The sequence below is a fragment of the Microtus oregoni genome, unplaced genomic scaffold (assembly GCF_018167655.1).
Source record: "Microtus oregoni isolate MIOR12 unplaced genomic scaffold, Mior012 000129F_ref0000347, whole genome shotgun sequence".
Taxonomy (NCBI): Eukaryota; Metazoa; Chordata; class Mammalia; order Rodentia; family Cricetidae; genus Microtus; species Microtus oregoni.
Genome location: NW_024544772.1, coordinates 732813 through 747619, shown reverse-complemented (window position 1 = coordinate 747619; position 14807 = coordinate 732813). Strand labels below are relative to the sequence as shown.

At 46.9% G+C, this 14807-nt stretch overlaps 1 pseudogene; it reads left to right on the top strand.

The window, feature by feature from the left end:
• Positions 1 to 1986: 1986 nt before the first annotated feature.
• LOC121444505 overlaps positions 1987 to 14807 on the top strand; it is a 40603-nt pseudogene continuing 27782 nt past the window's right edge.

Sequence of the window (14807 nt, the reverse complement as noted above, 5' to 3'; positions counted from 1 at the left end):
CCCTGACCAGAAGGCAGACTCTGTAAAATGATCTGGGCTGGATATCCGTCCAACCATTTGCTACCAGAAAGGTTCAGTTCAGACCGCACAGTTCCACACAGTTGCTGACAGACATATCAGTACAACTGGAACAAAAATCTAGTCTCAAAATATTGGTAGGATTATAAGCAATGTCCTGGCTGGGGGCTGGAGAGAAAGGTCAATGGTTTAGTGCTCGGACTGCTCTTACAGAGGATCAGAGTTCAGTCCCCACCACCCACTTCAAGTGACCTACAACCTCCTGCAAGTCCCCTCTGAGGGCACCAGCAGTCGCCTTCAGATACCCACATATAAACAACACAGTGCACATAATTCAAAATGAAGTAAAAATTTAAAAAGGAAGGAAGCTCCCTAAACAGCGTACCTGAACTCTGAAGGCTCAAAAGTGAAACAGATCGAAGCAAGAATTCAGTAACAATGTCTTCACATAATTACAATGAAAAGACCAGAGTGTTGGCTACATGTTTGGATCAGAGAAAATAGAAAAAAAAAAGAAAAAAAATATTCACAAAATTAGAGGTGGGGAGGGGAAGAAAACCTAATGTCTTTCACATCTGGCTGTTTTAAAGTCTATGGCATTCAGTGCTGTTTGCTGTCCAGGCAGGGCTGTCTAAATAAACCACGTGGATTGTTGAAAGGTATTAGGGACTGTGGAGTCCATCAAAGAGCAACACTTAAGTATGGAAACGGCAGAGAAAGCTATTGCTCTGTTCAATGAGCTCGTAACAAACAGCTGCGAAGAAATGATCACATGTGAAGAACATGAAGAAACAAGGATGGATGCCAAGCCCCGAGCAGTCCCGAGCAGCCCCGAGCTCCGGGCTAAGACGTCTTTTTGGGACGAAGGTTCCACTACAGCACGTGTGAGATGTCTTCAGAGGGGCAAGGGACAAAGACAGGTATGGATTATCTACTGGGGACCAGATCTAGACGACAAGCCCAGGGAACCATATCTCACCGACCTTCATCCTCCGATGATCGAGGTACCAGGCTGTTTCTGAAGCAAGGCTGCCCAGACAGCCCCTTAGCTTCCCAGCTCAAGCCGGTCGATTTCCTGAGACTATTTCCTGGGTGACTTGGGAAGTGTTCTAATTTAATTTCTGTTACAAAATACTCTGACAAAAAGTGGTTTAGGGAGCTAGGTTGTGTTAGCTCATGCCTTTAATCCCAGCACTAAGGAGGCAGGGGCACACTGATCTCTGTGGGTTCAAGGCCAGCCTGGTCTACAGAGCGAGTTCCAGTACAGCCAGAGCTACAGAGAGTAACCTGTCTCGAATCCCCCCCCCCCCCCAGAAAAAACTTAGCAGAGAAAGGATTTATTTAACTTGGGAGTCTAGGTTATTATCCATCATGGTCTGGAAGGCAAGGGGAGGAACCTGAGGCAGAGAATGGGGGGGGGGAGGAAAGAAGGGAGGGAGGGAGGGAGGAAGGGAGGGAGAGAGAGAGAGAGAACGCGTGCAAGCTTACTGTAGGACCCAGCCCATGAAAGACTGCCACCCACAATTAGGATGCATCTTCTCACTTTTAACACAAGAAATATTCCATCTAGGCAATCCCTTTTCCAGGCTAGTTTACCTTGTGCCAAGTTGTTAAAGAAGAGTAACCCTCGCAGGGTGTCCAATGGATCATTTTGAGGTGCATCTCTCTTCCTGACTCCGAGAGATCTGAAGGTCCCACCGCTGGTGAACACCTTGGTTATTCATGGAACAGAGGCGGAGTCCAGGTAGCTTCCAAGAGATGCCCGGGCAGCTGGGCACCAATTCGTTTCCAGACTGCTCCGGGTCACGTGGGAGGGCGGGAGAGCAGGAGCTCTGCCAGCTGAGGGGCGGGACCTGTCAGTTGAGGGGCAGGGCCTTGAGCAGAGCTTGGATTGAACATTCTGCAGCCCTGGTGCCCACTCCCAGCGCCTGCCTCCCGAGCCCGTGCAATCGCGCGCTGCTGTTTATCATGCGGTGGCCAGGCAGCCAGGCGCTTCGGCACTTCTCCACCGGTCAGGTGAGTTCAACCAAAGCGAGCATCCACGTCCTGGTCTTGCTTTCCAGACCTCAGGGGCTGCAGGGTCAGCATGGCAGACGCTGGGGTGGGCAGTGATGCCCAGATCTTACAAGATGGGACCGCATCATTTTTCATACTGGGCGACTTCAGAGAAGACTGCTGCGGTATCCGGGATGGGGATTGTCAAGTGAGCCTTTGTCTCTTGCGGGGAATGAGTTGCAGACGAGGTTACTGAATGTGTCAGGTCTGGCTGGGATGACGAGCTGGGGAATGACAATGAGTAAAGGAACAGGAGCTAGCATCTGTTTTCTTCCGTTTTGCATTTCAACCGAGAGGTTCCCTGGCCCCGATGTGAACGGTATAAGATCGGGATGATGAATTAGAGTGAGCACTAGGCACCAGCCTTGCACGGTCTGTCAGATGCGACCGTGACTCAGGCAAGCTCAGCACTGAAAGCAGGGACTGCCTGGTGCTTCCCACCGAGTCGCAGCAGCCAGATTTCCAGGATCACCCAGCACTGCTGGAGTAGCCACGCTGGAATGCTGTTAAACTGTGGGAGTAAGAATTACCGGCCATGGCCCAGCCCTCAGGCTTGAGATTGCATCAGCGCTTCTAGAAACTGAACGGGAGCCGACACGTTGCAAATGGCTCAGCCTTCAGCACTTGGGTGGGCCTTGGGAGAAGAGCCTTTCTGAGCCTAGACGGTTCAGGCTGTTCAGGCCAAGGAAAGCGGTTATCCTGTGTACATAATCTCTTTTGTAAGCAGTACGTCCTAGCTGTGTTATAAAGGATTTTGCCCCATTTGTTTTTCTCTGACAGTGCCATATGTAAAACAAGTATAAGGCAGAATCTTGAATCGTGCTAAGAATTTGTCCCTGGTTTTCATTCATTTCAAAGTTTTCTGTCTCCTAGATAAACTCAAATGGTCAGAATTCATCTTGCTCCTTAGAATGAACTCTAGTGATTTCGGGGAAGAGTCACAGTTACCTGCCTGCCCGGGGCTTTTCATTGCTCAGCTGGGCTGCCCTTGGACCCTTCCTTAGCTTCTTCAACCACTCACAAGACAGCAAGGGGCTGTCACCTCACCGGCCATTGTCACCACCTGTCAGTGAGCTGTTGGAAAGCTGAAGGGAAGGAGTTTCGAAGGATGAGGATTTCCACGTAGAGTTACAGAAGTTTTCAGTAATAAAAACTGAACAGACCAGGTGACAGCAGAAATAGAAACAAGGCTGGGGGAAGCAGCAGGCTGTCCCAGGGGACCACTGTCCCCAGGGGTACATGTGGGAAGGTGGCCACGGAGAGAGCTTAGAATCAGGCAGAGTTCTGCATGGTCAAAAGGAAGATGGTGAAGAACTAGGGACATTTTACTCTAAAGATAATATAGATCACCTCCTTTGGACTGTGATCTGCTCCCTAAGAATTATTTTAAAATAAACACACACAGCTAATAAGAATACAAAATGGTACGACCACTTTGGAAGCTTGCCAGTTCCTTTTGCAAAATTTTTCAATCACATTTTTACTTGAGGCGGTGACATGCCGTAGCACACATGGAGAAGTCAGTGACTTGTTCTTTCCTTCCCTCTTGTTGGTCCCCAGGCTTGGCAGCAAGTGTCCCTACCAGACGAGCCTTCTTGCTGAGCCATTTTGTATAGTGCTAAATGGTATCTCCACCACAGGATGCTGCCTCCGCTCTATCAGGTCTTTGTTTGTTTTCATGGTGTTAGGGATGGGGCCGGAGCCTCCCACGGGCAAAGCACACCCTGCACCCCTGAGTTATAGGCTAAGCTCCACACTTCTAGGTACCTGTTTACCCACAGGAAATAAAACCTGTGTGCAGATATTTATAGGGTGTTTCTATAACCATCCCTAATTGGAAAGATCGTTCTCATCGGGTGATAGGATAAACAAAATGTAACAAAACCACGGATATAATGGATTTTACCTTGCATGGGGAGAAAAGAACCACAGGAGTCCACACTGGGAATGAAACTCAAATATGTATGTTAAGCATATGAACCCCCCCCCCAAAGGTCTGGATAGTCACAGATCTGACGTTTTTGAAAGAGGATCTAGAGACAGAAGAAGTCACTAGATCTCAGGATCACTAGTAGGAAGGAGCAAGTATTGGTGGCATAGGGAAATGGTAGCGAGTGCTGGAACGTCCGCTGGTGTGGCAGTGCCTATGTGTTCCGAATTCATAGGCATGAACACGAGTACATAAGAAAGGGTATGTCTGGTTGCATTTAATGAGTTTGTGTTAGTCTGTTTGCTGTGGCTATTACAAAATGCAGGAGGCTAGGAACTGTATAAAAAGAGATTTCTCTAGCTCTCAGTTCTAGAAGCCCAGGAGCATGGTACCAGTATCAGTTGGGCTCTGGAGAGGCCTCAGAGAGATGACATTACAACGATGGGGACACACTGGAGAGTGGAGATGATGCATTCCCCTTTCCTGAAAGTCAGAAATGTTAGCGCTCTCTCTCTCTCTCTCTCTCTCTCTCTCTCTCTCTCTCTCTCTCTCTCTCTCTTCCGTCCCACATGCTAAGCATCCCTCTTCAGGTATCACCTCCTGACAGGCCTCTGTGTTGACATTGACATATTGAGTTGAAAAAAAAACTATGATTTTTTTTTTTTTTGCGGCGGGCGTGGTGGGGGGGTGTGACAGTAGTAAAGCATGCCTTTAATCCCAGCACTCAGGAGGCAGGGGCAGGTGGATCTCTGTGAGTTCGAGGCCAGCCTGGTCTACAGAGAGAGTTCCAGGACAGCCAGGGGCCAGGACAACAGGGGCCAGGACTACACAGAGAAACTCTGTCTGGGGTGACTGGGAGGAGGGAGGGGAGAAGGGGGAGACACAAACGTGTTGCGGGGTGCTTGGGAGCTGGCTCAGAGGATCAGAACACTTGCTGCTTTCACAGAGGATGGGAGTTGATTCCCAGCATCTCTGTGAGGGTCCATGCAGACTTCACAGCCAGTAGGGTGAAGAACAAAATTCTCATCAGTCTGATTTGGTAACCTGACCAAATCTAGGGCTTCTAGGGTCTGACACAGATCGTTTGACTTCAGCCATGCGTAACCACGGCCCAGTTTTGGAGGAAAGCATTCAGATAACAATTAGCTCAGCCCTGTGAGTGAAATTGTTGACTTAGAAACAATGCTCAAGATGAGGTCTGGGAGACGACCGAGGTAAACATAACGGCCGTGGGCCTCAGGACTGCCCTGGATCTAAGATGGCATAGAAATTACTTAGGTTGTAAAGTACAGTGACATTGCTCACAAAGATGAGTTTTATGGCCTAGAAGTAATGTTCAAGGGTTTTTTGGGGAAGCAGGGCAGCGGGGAGTCCGGGATAAACGAACAATATTCTGGGGGATACATGGGTAGCCTCTCCCAACATGTAGCACAGGATTACCAGGTTGTAAACCACATCCCCTCTTAACACCATTCCAGGAAAACAACTATGTACTTTGTTCCATGGAAGAGATAAGTTATGTGTTTAACTTTCTTGGCCTCTCCAGTGCTTTTCTGTGTACACAAGGATTTTTTTTTTACCCTCTGCAAGTAACCCTGTTCAGCAGCTCGCCACCACCTGTAACTCTGAGACCATCACAACACTCATGGCATAAACCCATGCAGTCACATACACATTAATAACGTGAAAATAACAACCCTTTGAAAAGGATTTTAAAAAGTGATGAGGGCTGGGGGTGTAGCTAGAGGCACTGGCCTGCCATGTACAGCAACTCAGCTTTGACCCCCCAGCACTGAGAAAAAAAAATCAGAATGACAATGGATATGAATGCCTTCTTTATGTTATGATGCAATAAGGAAATCGAGTTGCACAAGCTTGTCGCTGATGTCTTAGATCTTGCGTAGGTTCATCTCTATCTGAAGCATGACACGCTGCTCCTGCTCAGGTGAGAGCTTGTCACACTAGCCAGAGCCTTTGCACACTCCAAATGCATCCTGGGAGCACACTGAAAAGCAGCTGTTATTTTCCCTCTCTGCTCCATTTTCAAGCACGAGAGGCACGCCTCGGAGCCGGCTCATGCCTCGACAGAGCTGCCCCAGAGATGGGCTAACCCGGGGAGGAATCCACAGCACCCTCCTGCCCACAGTCACTCAGGGATTCCCACTGTCTTCATAATATGGTACAAATAACTGGAATCGATAAAGCTCTCTGCCGCTCCTGTCTCGATTGCCGCTTGTCAGTACTCCATGGCTCCCCATTCTGGACGCTACCATTTCTTCATTTCCTTCTCCCGGGAACTCCCCGGGGGTCTCAAGTAATCCTCCCTCCCAACTGATGAAGTCTCCGAGGACAGGGACCACTCTTTCTATGAATCTTGTAGTATGGGGTAGGGGGTCCGAAAGGGAAACGAGCACCGAGAACAAACGAGAGCATCTTCTTGGTGGATTCCGCCAGCACGGACAAGTCAGCACTCAGACTGTACTTGGAGACACAGAAGCAAGAAATATCTTAAGTTTAGTCTTCTGGAATCCTGCGAATTCACAAATAGACTTACAGTCCTGGAATCTGAGCGTTTCCCGGCATTAAAAACTCACGTTGGGCTTGGGTGTGTGGAGGTGGCTCTGTAGTAAAATGCAAGCTTCAGGTTGAAGGCTGCGCTGTTGTTCACAGCATCAGAGAGAGGGATGGGGTGCGGAGTCACCCACCACGCTCAGAAAGCGGTCAGTGAATGCAACATGGTTGCTTTAGAGACTTTCTCAGCTGATCTGGAACTGAACTCCAGCTAGCCAGATGACAGTCCAGTCAAATGTAGAAGCACACTGCATTGAAGGACGAGGACTCTTGACTTCTGTGTGCTTTGAAGTTGTCCACGCCCACCCCACTTTGGTTGGTAATGTTGGTTGTCGGGCCAAGGGTCTTGCACATGGCGAACAGATGCTCCCCCAAAGAGCTACGGCCTGGCCCCTCTATGCATTTTGAAAGCAGAGTTTCAGATGCCTTAAAATATCTGGCATTAACAATTGTGTGGGGCGAAGTTGAAATTTTTGTAAGGTGGCCAATGGGAAGATTCTGTTTCTGCCCTAATTATAGGATACAGAGTTCAAATAGTTATGGAGCATTTTTAATTTTTCTTGGTGTGTGTGTGTGTGTGTGTGTGTGTGTGTGTGTGTGTGTTTGCCAGAGGTCAACTCTGGTTTGTTCCTTGGGTACTCTTTACTCTGGTCTGTCTGTCTGTCTTTCTTTCTTGCTTTCTTTTCTTTTTCTTTCTTTTTCGAGATAGGATTTCTCTGTGTAACAGTCCTGGTTGTCCAGGAACTCACTTAGTAGACCAGGCTGACCTCAAACTCACTAGAACCACCTGCCTCTGCCTCCCAAGTGCTAGGATTAACGGTATGTGCCACCACCACCTGGCTGGTTTTATTTCTTAATAAGTGTGTGCATGTGTGTCGTGTTTGTGTGTGTGTGTGTGTGTGTGTTTGTGTGTGTGTGAAAACCTTCTGAGTCCATTTAACATACATGCTTAGGGCTGGTCACTTGGGATTTGAGGTGCAGGCACTGTATTATAGTTGGGGCTAAGCATCCCATGGCCAGTTCTGCATTTTAACCAATCATGTGGTTTTCTATAGTTATCTCCATCCACTATGAATAAAAAGCTCCTTTGATGAGGGGCGAGAGCTACACTTATCTGTGGATACAAGGATGAGTATTTAGGATGCAGTTGGGACTCAGACTAGTTTAGTAAAGAGGCAGTGCTGTAGGGTCTTCTAAGGTCGACCACCTCACTAGCCATGGGGAGTTGGCTAGGTTTATCTTACCAACCATAAATTCCCTATTTAGAGGGTCTTAAGTCCTTGCCCAATCAAGTTGTTGGTTGCACCAAGATGTGAGCACAACCATTGCACCTTTTGGGATATCCTGCCATAATGATTGTTGTGTATGCAAATGTCACAGCTATTGTTGATTTTCTCCCCTGGCTGCTGGCAATGCCCCCTCTAGTGCTATAAAAGTTAGTACTCAGGGAAGGGGCTGTACCTGGAGGTTTCTCTCCCACCCGCCAGTTCCCAAATAAACACTCTGAGGATTAATATTAATTACAAACCGTTTAGCCAATGGCTTAGGCTTCTTACTGGCTAGCTCTACATATTTAAATGAACACATTTCTAATAATCCATGTGCTCTGTGACTTACCGGTAATGTTCTGGCATCTTAATCCTCCGGTGGCTGCTAGCGTCTCTCTTGACTCTACCTTCTTTCTCCCTATATTTGGATTGTCTTTCCCACCTGGCTATATTCTGCCCTGCCATAGGCTGAAGTAGCTTTATTCATCAGCCAATAAAAGCAACACATATTCACAGCATACAGAAAGGTATCCTGTATCAAGAGGCGTTGCAGCCAAATCCAGCTTGATTTTTCTGAATCCTATATCTGAAGTACATGGCATTTTCAGCAATAAGGTCTGGCCTTCAGCTTCTGAGAGGCAATCAAGGGCACAGTAACAGTGTTGTTTTGGGAGTTTTTTGGACTCCCCGGAGCAACAACTTGACAGAAGGTTTCTCATGTCTGAAATGGTAGTTTTTGTTAGAGTCTAGTTTTCGAGAGCATTATTACCCCAATTGGCCAGCAGGACTGCAAGTCACTAAGTAACCCAGGCTGGTCTTGTACTAGCAACCCTCCAGTCACCATAGCCACCAGACTAATCGTTTTGTGTTGGAGGTCTTGGAACTTCTGGTCCTTGAGTCATCTTACGACGTTTCCCGCTATCTGTCATCCAGTGTTTTCTGCCCACGATGTCAGCTGCCACCATTACCACATTCTTTCACAGGTCTATTTCAAAAACAAGCTGAAGTTGGCACTTATTGGCCAGAGCCTCCTCGGAAAGGAAGTCTACAGCCACCTCCAGAAAGAGGGCCACCGAGTAGTGGGGGTGTTCACAGTTCCAGACAAGGATGGGAAGGCTGACCCTCTAGTACACCTGGGAACACTGGGTCAAACCCTCCTGCCGTGGCTCCTGGAAATGACCTAGTATGGATATATAGAGGGCTGACATACATACACAGATACACACATACACACACACACACACACACACACACACACACACACACAACATATACACACACCAAATGAATGAATAAAAATGTAATGAAAGAGCCAGGCGGTAGTGGCGCACGCCTTTAATCCCAGCACTTGGGAGGCAGAGGCAGGCGGATCTTTGTGAGTTCAAGGCCAGCCTGGTCTACAAGAGCTAGTTCCAGGACAGGAACCAAAAAGCTACAGAGAAACCCTGTCTTGAAAATCCCCCCCCCCAAAAAAAAGTAATGAAAGTCAGTATCTGAAAATATGATCTACTCATCAGCCTCTGAACGCATTATGCTTTTTTTGTTTTGTTTTGTTTTTTTTCAAGACAGGGTTTCTCTGTGGTTTTGGAGCCTGTCCTGGAACTAGCTCTTGTAGACCAGGCTGGTCTCGAACTCACAGAGATCCACCTGCCTCTGCCTCCCAAGTGCTGGGATTAAAGGCGTGCGCCACCACCGCCTGGCTGCATTATGCTTTTAACATAGATGCACGCCAACACATAGATGATGCACGCCCCTCTAGAAAGACAGACGAGCCTGATACAAACAACATCCAACTCTAGTCACGGTCCAAGTTCCCCTCTGTGACGCTTAACCTGTCAAAGTTTTGTGAAACTGTGATATTACCGTGTGGGAATAGAAGAACATGACCTGAAAAAAAAAACTTTTCATTTATTTATTTATTTATTTATTTATTTATTTATTTTTATTTATTTATTTATTTTGTGCTCAGCTTTGGCTGCAGAGAAAGATGGGATCCCTGTGTTCAAGTTCCCTAGATGGAGAGTCAAGGGTAAAACCATCAAGGAGGTGGTGAAAGCCTACCAGTTAGTGGGCGCCGAGTTCAACGTGCTCCCCTTCTGCACACAGTTCATCCCCATGGATGTCATTGACAGCCCAAAGCATGGCTCCATCATCTACCACCCTTCCCTCCTTCCCAGGCACAGGGGCACTTCTGCCATCAACTGGTGAGACTTGGAATAGCAGGAATGGTGGCTGTTCCCACACGCTGTGTTATGTATTTCCTACATGATGCAGACACTGGGGGAGCTTGGGGCTGGAAAGATGGCTTAGTCAGCAAAGCGCTGTGTAGACAGACGTTTCTATCCCACCCGTCCTGAAATCATTCAGTCCCAAATAAACACACAGAGGCTTATACCAATTATAAACTATTTGGCCTATTGTTCAAGCTTATTTCTAACTACTTCTTACGACTTAAATTAACCCATGTTCAGCCGTGTGACTTGGTACGTTTTCTCAGCGAGGCATTATGCTTCTGTGGTCAGATGAATGAGATCAGTTTGATCATGCTGGCTTACGGCAGGACTTCTTTGCACTTTTGACATCTACTTTAACGGTCTTCACAGTGTGTGATGCTCTCGGAAAATTTTTCCCTTTTTACACAAAGGATCTCAAGTACATTTAGGAAGATGTGTGTCACTTTAATCTGCCTTCTTTATCATCCATCCCCTTCCTTTGACTCAAAGTTCCTCAAAGAGATGGTCCAACATCCTCATATCTGTGTCGAGCACAGCTCCTGGCACTCCCTAAGCTCCTAACACCACAGCACCCCATGCTGAGGCTGAACTGGGTCTCCCCACCATGTCCACCTTCATTCTCATATCTGCCACCTTCCTGATAAGCTTGGCATTAGCTATCGAGTATATAAAAACATCGACGTGTGGATTAAATGGCTGGAAAAAAAAAGGAAAATACTTGTTTAAAAGTTGATGCCAGGAATTCATTTTCTTTTGGTCTTATAAATAATAGTAGTAGATACCTTTGCATTTGAATCTTTTCTTTTTCATTTTGAATTATTTCTATATGCAGAATCATTGGGAAAGAGCATATAAGTATTTTCAAGGCGCCTGGCAGTGTAATGCTAATTCCTCAATATTTCTGAAAACATTTAGCGCTTGCTTACTCGATCACTCAGAGAAATACAGATGATTCAGAGAAGGGGTTAAGGCTGGGGAGACAGCTCAGAAGTTAAGATCACTTGCAGCTGTTACAGATGTCCAGAGTTTGGTTCCAGCACCCACATCAGGTAGCTCTCAGCAGCCTGTGGCTTCAATCCCAGGGGATCTGATGTCCTCCTCTGGCCTCTGTGGTCATCTGCACAGACATGGCATGCACTCAGAGACATATGCATAAAAATTAGAATAAATCTAAAAAGACGATTTAGGGCACTGCTGAACAGACAGTTTGCAACCTCTCTGTGTGTGCCTGTGCTCTGATATCAGCATTAGGCGTTTCCCACATATACTGCATATTGTTTGCATTATAAGCCACTATAGAGATAAGTATTTCTCTCAGTCTAGGCTGTATACAGCACGCAGTATGAACAGCTGATTTTATCAACTGACTTTTACTACAGTTTATGCAGCCAGCCTAGAGCTAATTCTAACCTTGAGTGACATTTTACTCTACGATGCAGCCTAAATCAACCACCGGTTTTCCTTTGCACGTTGTGCTGGGTGCCCTCTGTTTTAGTCTCCACTCTGTTCTAACACATGACCAAGCAGGACGTAGGAAGGACAGGCAGGGATGGAAATTACTCAGTCCCAAAGAAGAGGAAAACTGCCAGGGGTGGCAGTAAGGCCGGATTCTGAAGCCTTTTAAGAGGCACCACCAGCCATTACTGCAAGACATAATGCGAATGCATGGACAGCGACCGTGGGGGGTCGCCTGCTGTACCAGCCATTACTGCAATACACAATGCGGATGCATGGACAGCAACCGTGGGGGGATTGCCTGCTGTGAGCTCTGTTATCAACTTCTCGGGCCACTCACTCACTACCTGTTTTTTTCATTGCAATTCCCCTTTCCTTTAACATGACGTATTAATTCTTGACTTGACACAAGCAACCACCATTTTAAGTTGAAACCTCTTCTTTTCACAGGACTCTGATCTCGGGAGATAAGCAAGCTGGGTTTTCTGTTTTCTGGGCAGATGATGGTTTAGATACAGGACCTATCCTTCTTCAGAGAGCATGTGACGTCAAACCCAATGACACAGTGGATGCCCTTTATAACCGGTTCCTTTTTCCCGAGGGAATCAAGGCCATGGTCAGTATAATTACACCACCAACACCAACATAGGAAACCTCTAAGGCTAGAGGGCTGTTTTTTTTTTCGTCGAGAGTTTGCTAAGCCGGGCATGCAGGCACACGCTTGTGACCCTTGGTGGCTCACGCCTGTAGTGTCAGTGTGAGCTTGAAACTCACTCTGTGATGCTGACAAGAAAGAAAGGGGACAGACGGGACGACAGCCAAAGTGTCCCATCCTTTTTGTTAAATACCTGAATCGTCAACCCTGTAGATAATGGCTGATTATAAGGAAGTATAAAGAATCTTTCAGTTTTTTTTTTTATCTGAGTAACAGACTTACTGTAAAGGTGTTTTACTTAGTCTACATAACAGAGTGAAATATAATGATTGATTTAATCATTCAGATGTGCTCAGGATGGAGGAGAAAAACTCCGAGCATACATATTGCCCATGAAGTAAAATATTTTGTCCATAAACATATCCAGAGATTCAGCAAGTCATTTGGTCATCCTCTCCCCCCCCCCCCCAACCAGAATTTGGTAGGGAAAGCAGCCAGGTTCTACTAAGTCACCACTGATGTGAGGGATAATTGAGACCTTTGTTTATGTCACTTAGTGATCAATTCAGACGGTCCTTGGTGTTACAGAGACTCATCTGCAATTCCTGTTCTACCACTTACACATGATGCTTTGAACAGACAGCCAGCGCCTCAGCCTCTATGGCCTTGGTTCCTTCCTATGTAGATTGTGGAAAACACTATCTGGCTTGTAGAAGTATTCTCAAAGTTAAACAACATCATTCATGTAAAGAACCTAGCTCACGGCAGGTGCTCAAAACAGAACATAATAATCCAAACAGCACACAGGCACACGGGGACGTCCCAGTGAAGTGTCAGGAAAGAGAATATAGACACACCCCAAAGAAGTGAAGTCACGGTGGCGAGCATCACCATGACAACACAACAGCCCATTTCCTCCCGCCCTTGCCCTCCCGTCTTTCTGGGTGGAACTTGAGGCCTTGCAGATGCTAAGCATGAGCTTTGCCCCTGAGCTCCACCTCCAGCTCCAACAAGAGTCCATGCTTCAATGCAGGTTGATCTTGAGAGTGGGCACGCCTAGTGGGCACGACATCCTTCCAGGCATGTCGAACCTTTCGCTGTTGTGAAATGACACTGAGATCTACAAAGTTCACACTCAAAAGATGTGCAGTTGTATTAGCAAAAAAGAAAAAAGAAATCAGCCAGATAGGGTGACGCATGCCTTTACTGCCAGCACCGGGGAGGCTGAGGCAAGAGGATCTCTGAGATCAAAGCCAGCCTGGTTACAGAGAGGGTTCCAGGACAGTCAGAACCACACAGAAAAACCTTTCTCAAAAACAAACAAACACACAAAAAACCCCAAAACTTTTGATGCTTTAAGCTAGTTTATGTATGAAGTCGTGTTTGGTGGCATTCATAACTATCCCTAGCCAAATGTGGCTGGACCTAGAGTTAGTTCTCTGGCTCTTCCTGAAACTCCACAGCTTCCTCATTTGCAAATCAGGAAAGTGGTACACACCTGTCAGATACCTGTGATGTCTCCAGGGGGTAACTTACATAAGTAGCCATATGTGTGCCATGGAGGGCAGCTGTCATCACAGCCTGGCTGACTTCTGAGCAGTTCTATGCAGTCAGTCTGTTGGACACAGATTTCCATGCCTTTGTGGATGACGGGGATGTAACACCAGTGATGCTCTCGGCTTTAGGTAGAAGCCGTGCAACTCATAGCTGATGGAAAAGCTCCTCATGTTCCCCAGCCGGAAGAGGGGGCGACATACGAAGGGATCCAGAGGAAGGAAAATGCCAAGGTACCTACATCAATAACGCACAGCCAGGTCACAGCCCTCTGCCTTTGAGAAGTTCCCAGTATACCATTTCCTGGCCTCCAAGCCAGCTGACCCTATGTGTCCCCATGCCTGTCCCTGATGGAGAAAAAGGTTAGCTAGCCCTTACAGTCTTTATTGTGCCCACCTAGATTTCTTGGGACCAGCCGGCTGAAGTTTTGCATAACTGGATTCTAGGTCATGATAAGGTCCCTGGAGCCTGGGCAGAGATAAATGGACAGGTATGCGTTCATGGGATACATTTCCCCCATACAAGCTCGCTCTCTCTCTCTCTCTCTCTCTCTCTCTCTCTCTCTCTCTCTCTCTCTCTCTCTCGTCTGTACTACTGGCATTTAAACCCAAGCCTCGCTCTGTGACGAAGGTTAAATGAGTTAATACATGTCCATTTCCTGATATGCAGGAAATACTCAATACATATAATCATTAGAGCTTAATAAATAACGAAATTTATAGAATGATTTTTTTTTTTTAGTTTTTTGAGACAGGGTTTCTCTGTGGTTTTGGAGCCTGTCCTGGAACTAGCTCTTGTAGACCAGGCTGGTCTCGAACTCACAGAGATCCACCTGCCTCTGCCTCCCGAAGGCTGGGATTAAAGGTGTGTGCCACCACCGCCTGGCTAGAATGATAATTTAAAAAAAAAATCAGTGTCCTTTGCTCTTGGTCACCATCCTTTTCTAGTCTTGTTTTCTTGAACTGATCCCCAGAACATCCTGCACAGCTCACCTCTCATCACCCTGCACTGGAAGGGTCCCCATGTTCCTGAGGGCTTAGTTGTAGAGTGACTGCCTAGCATATATG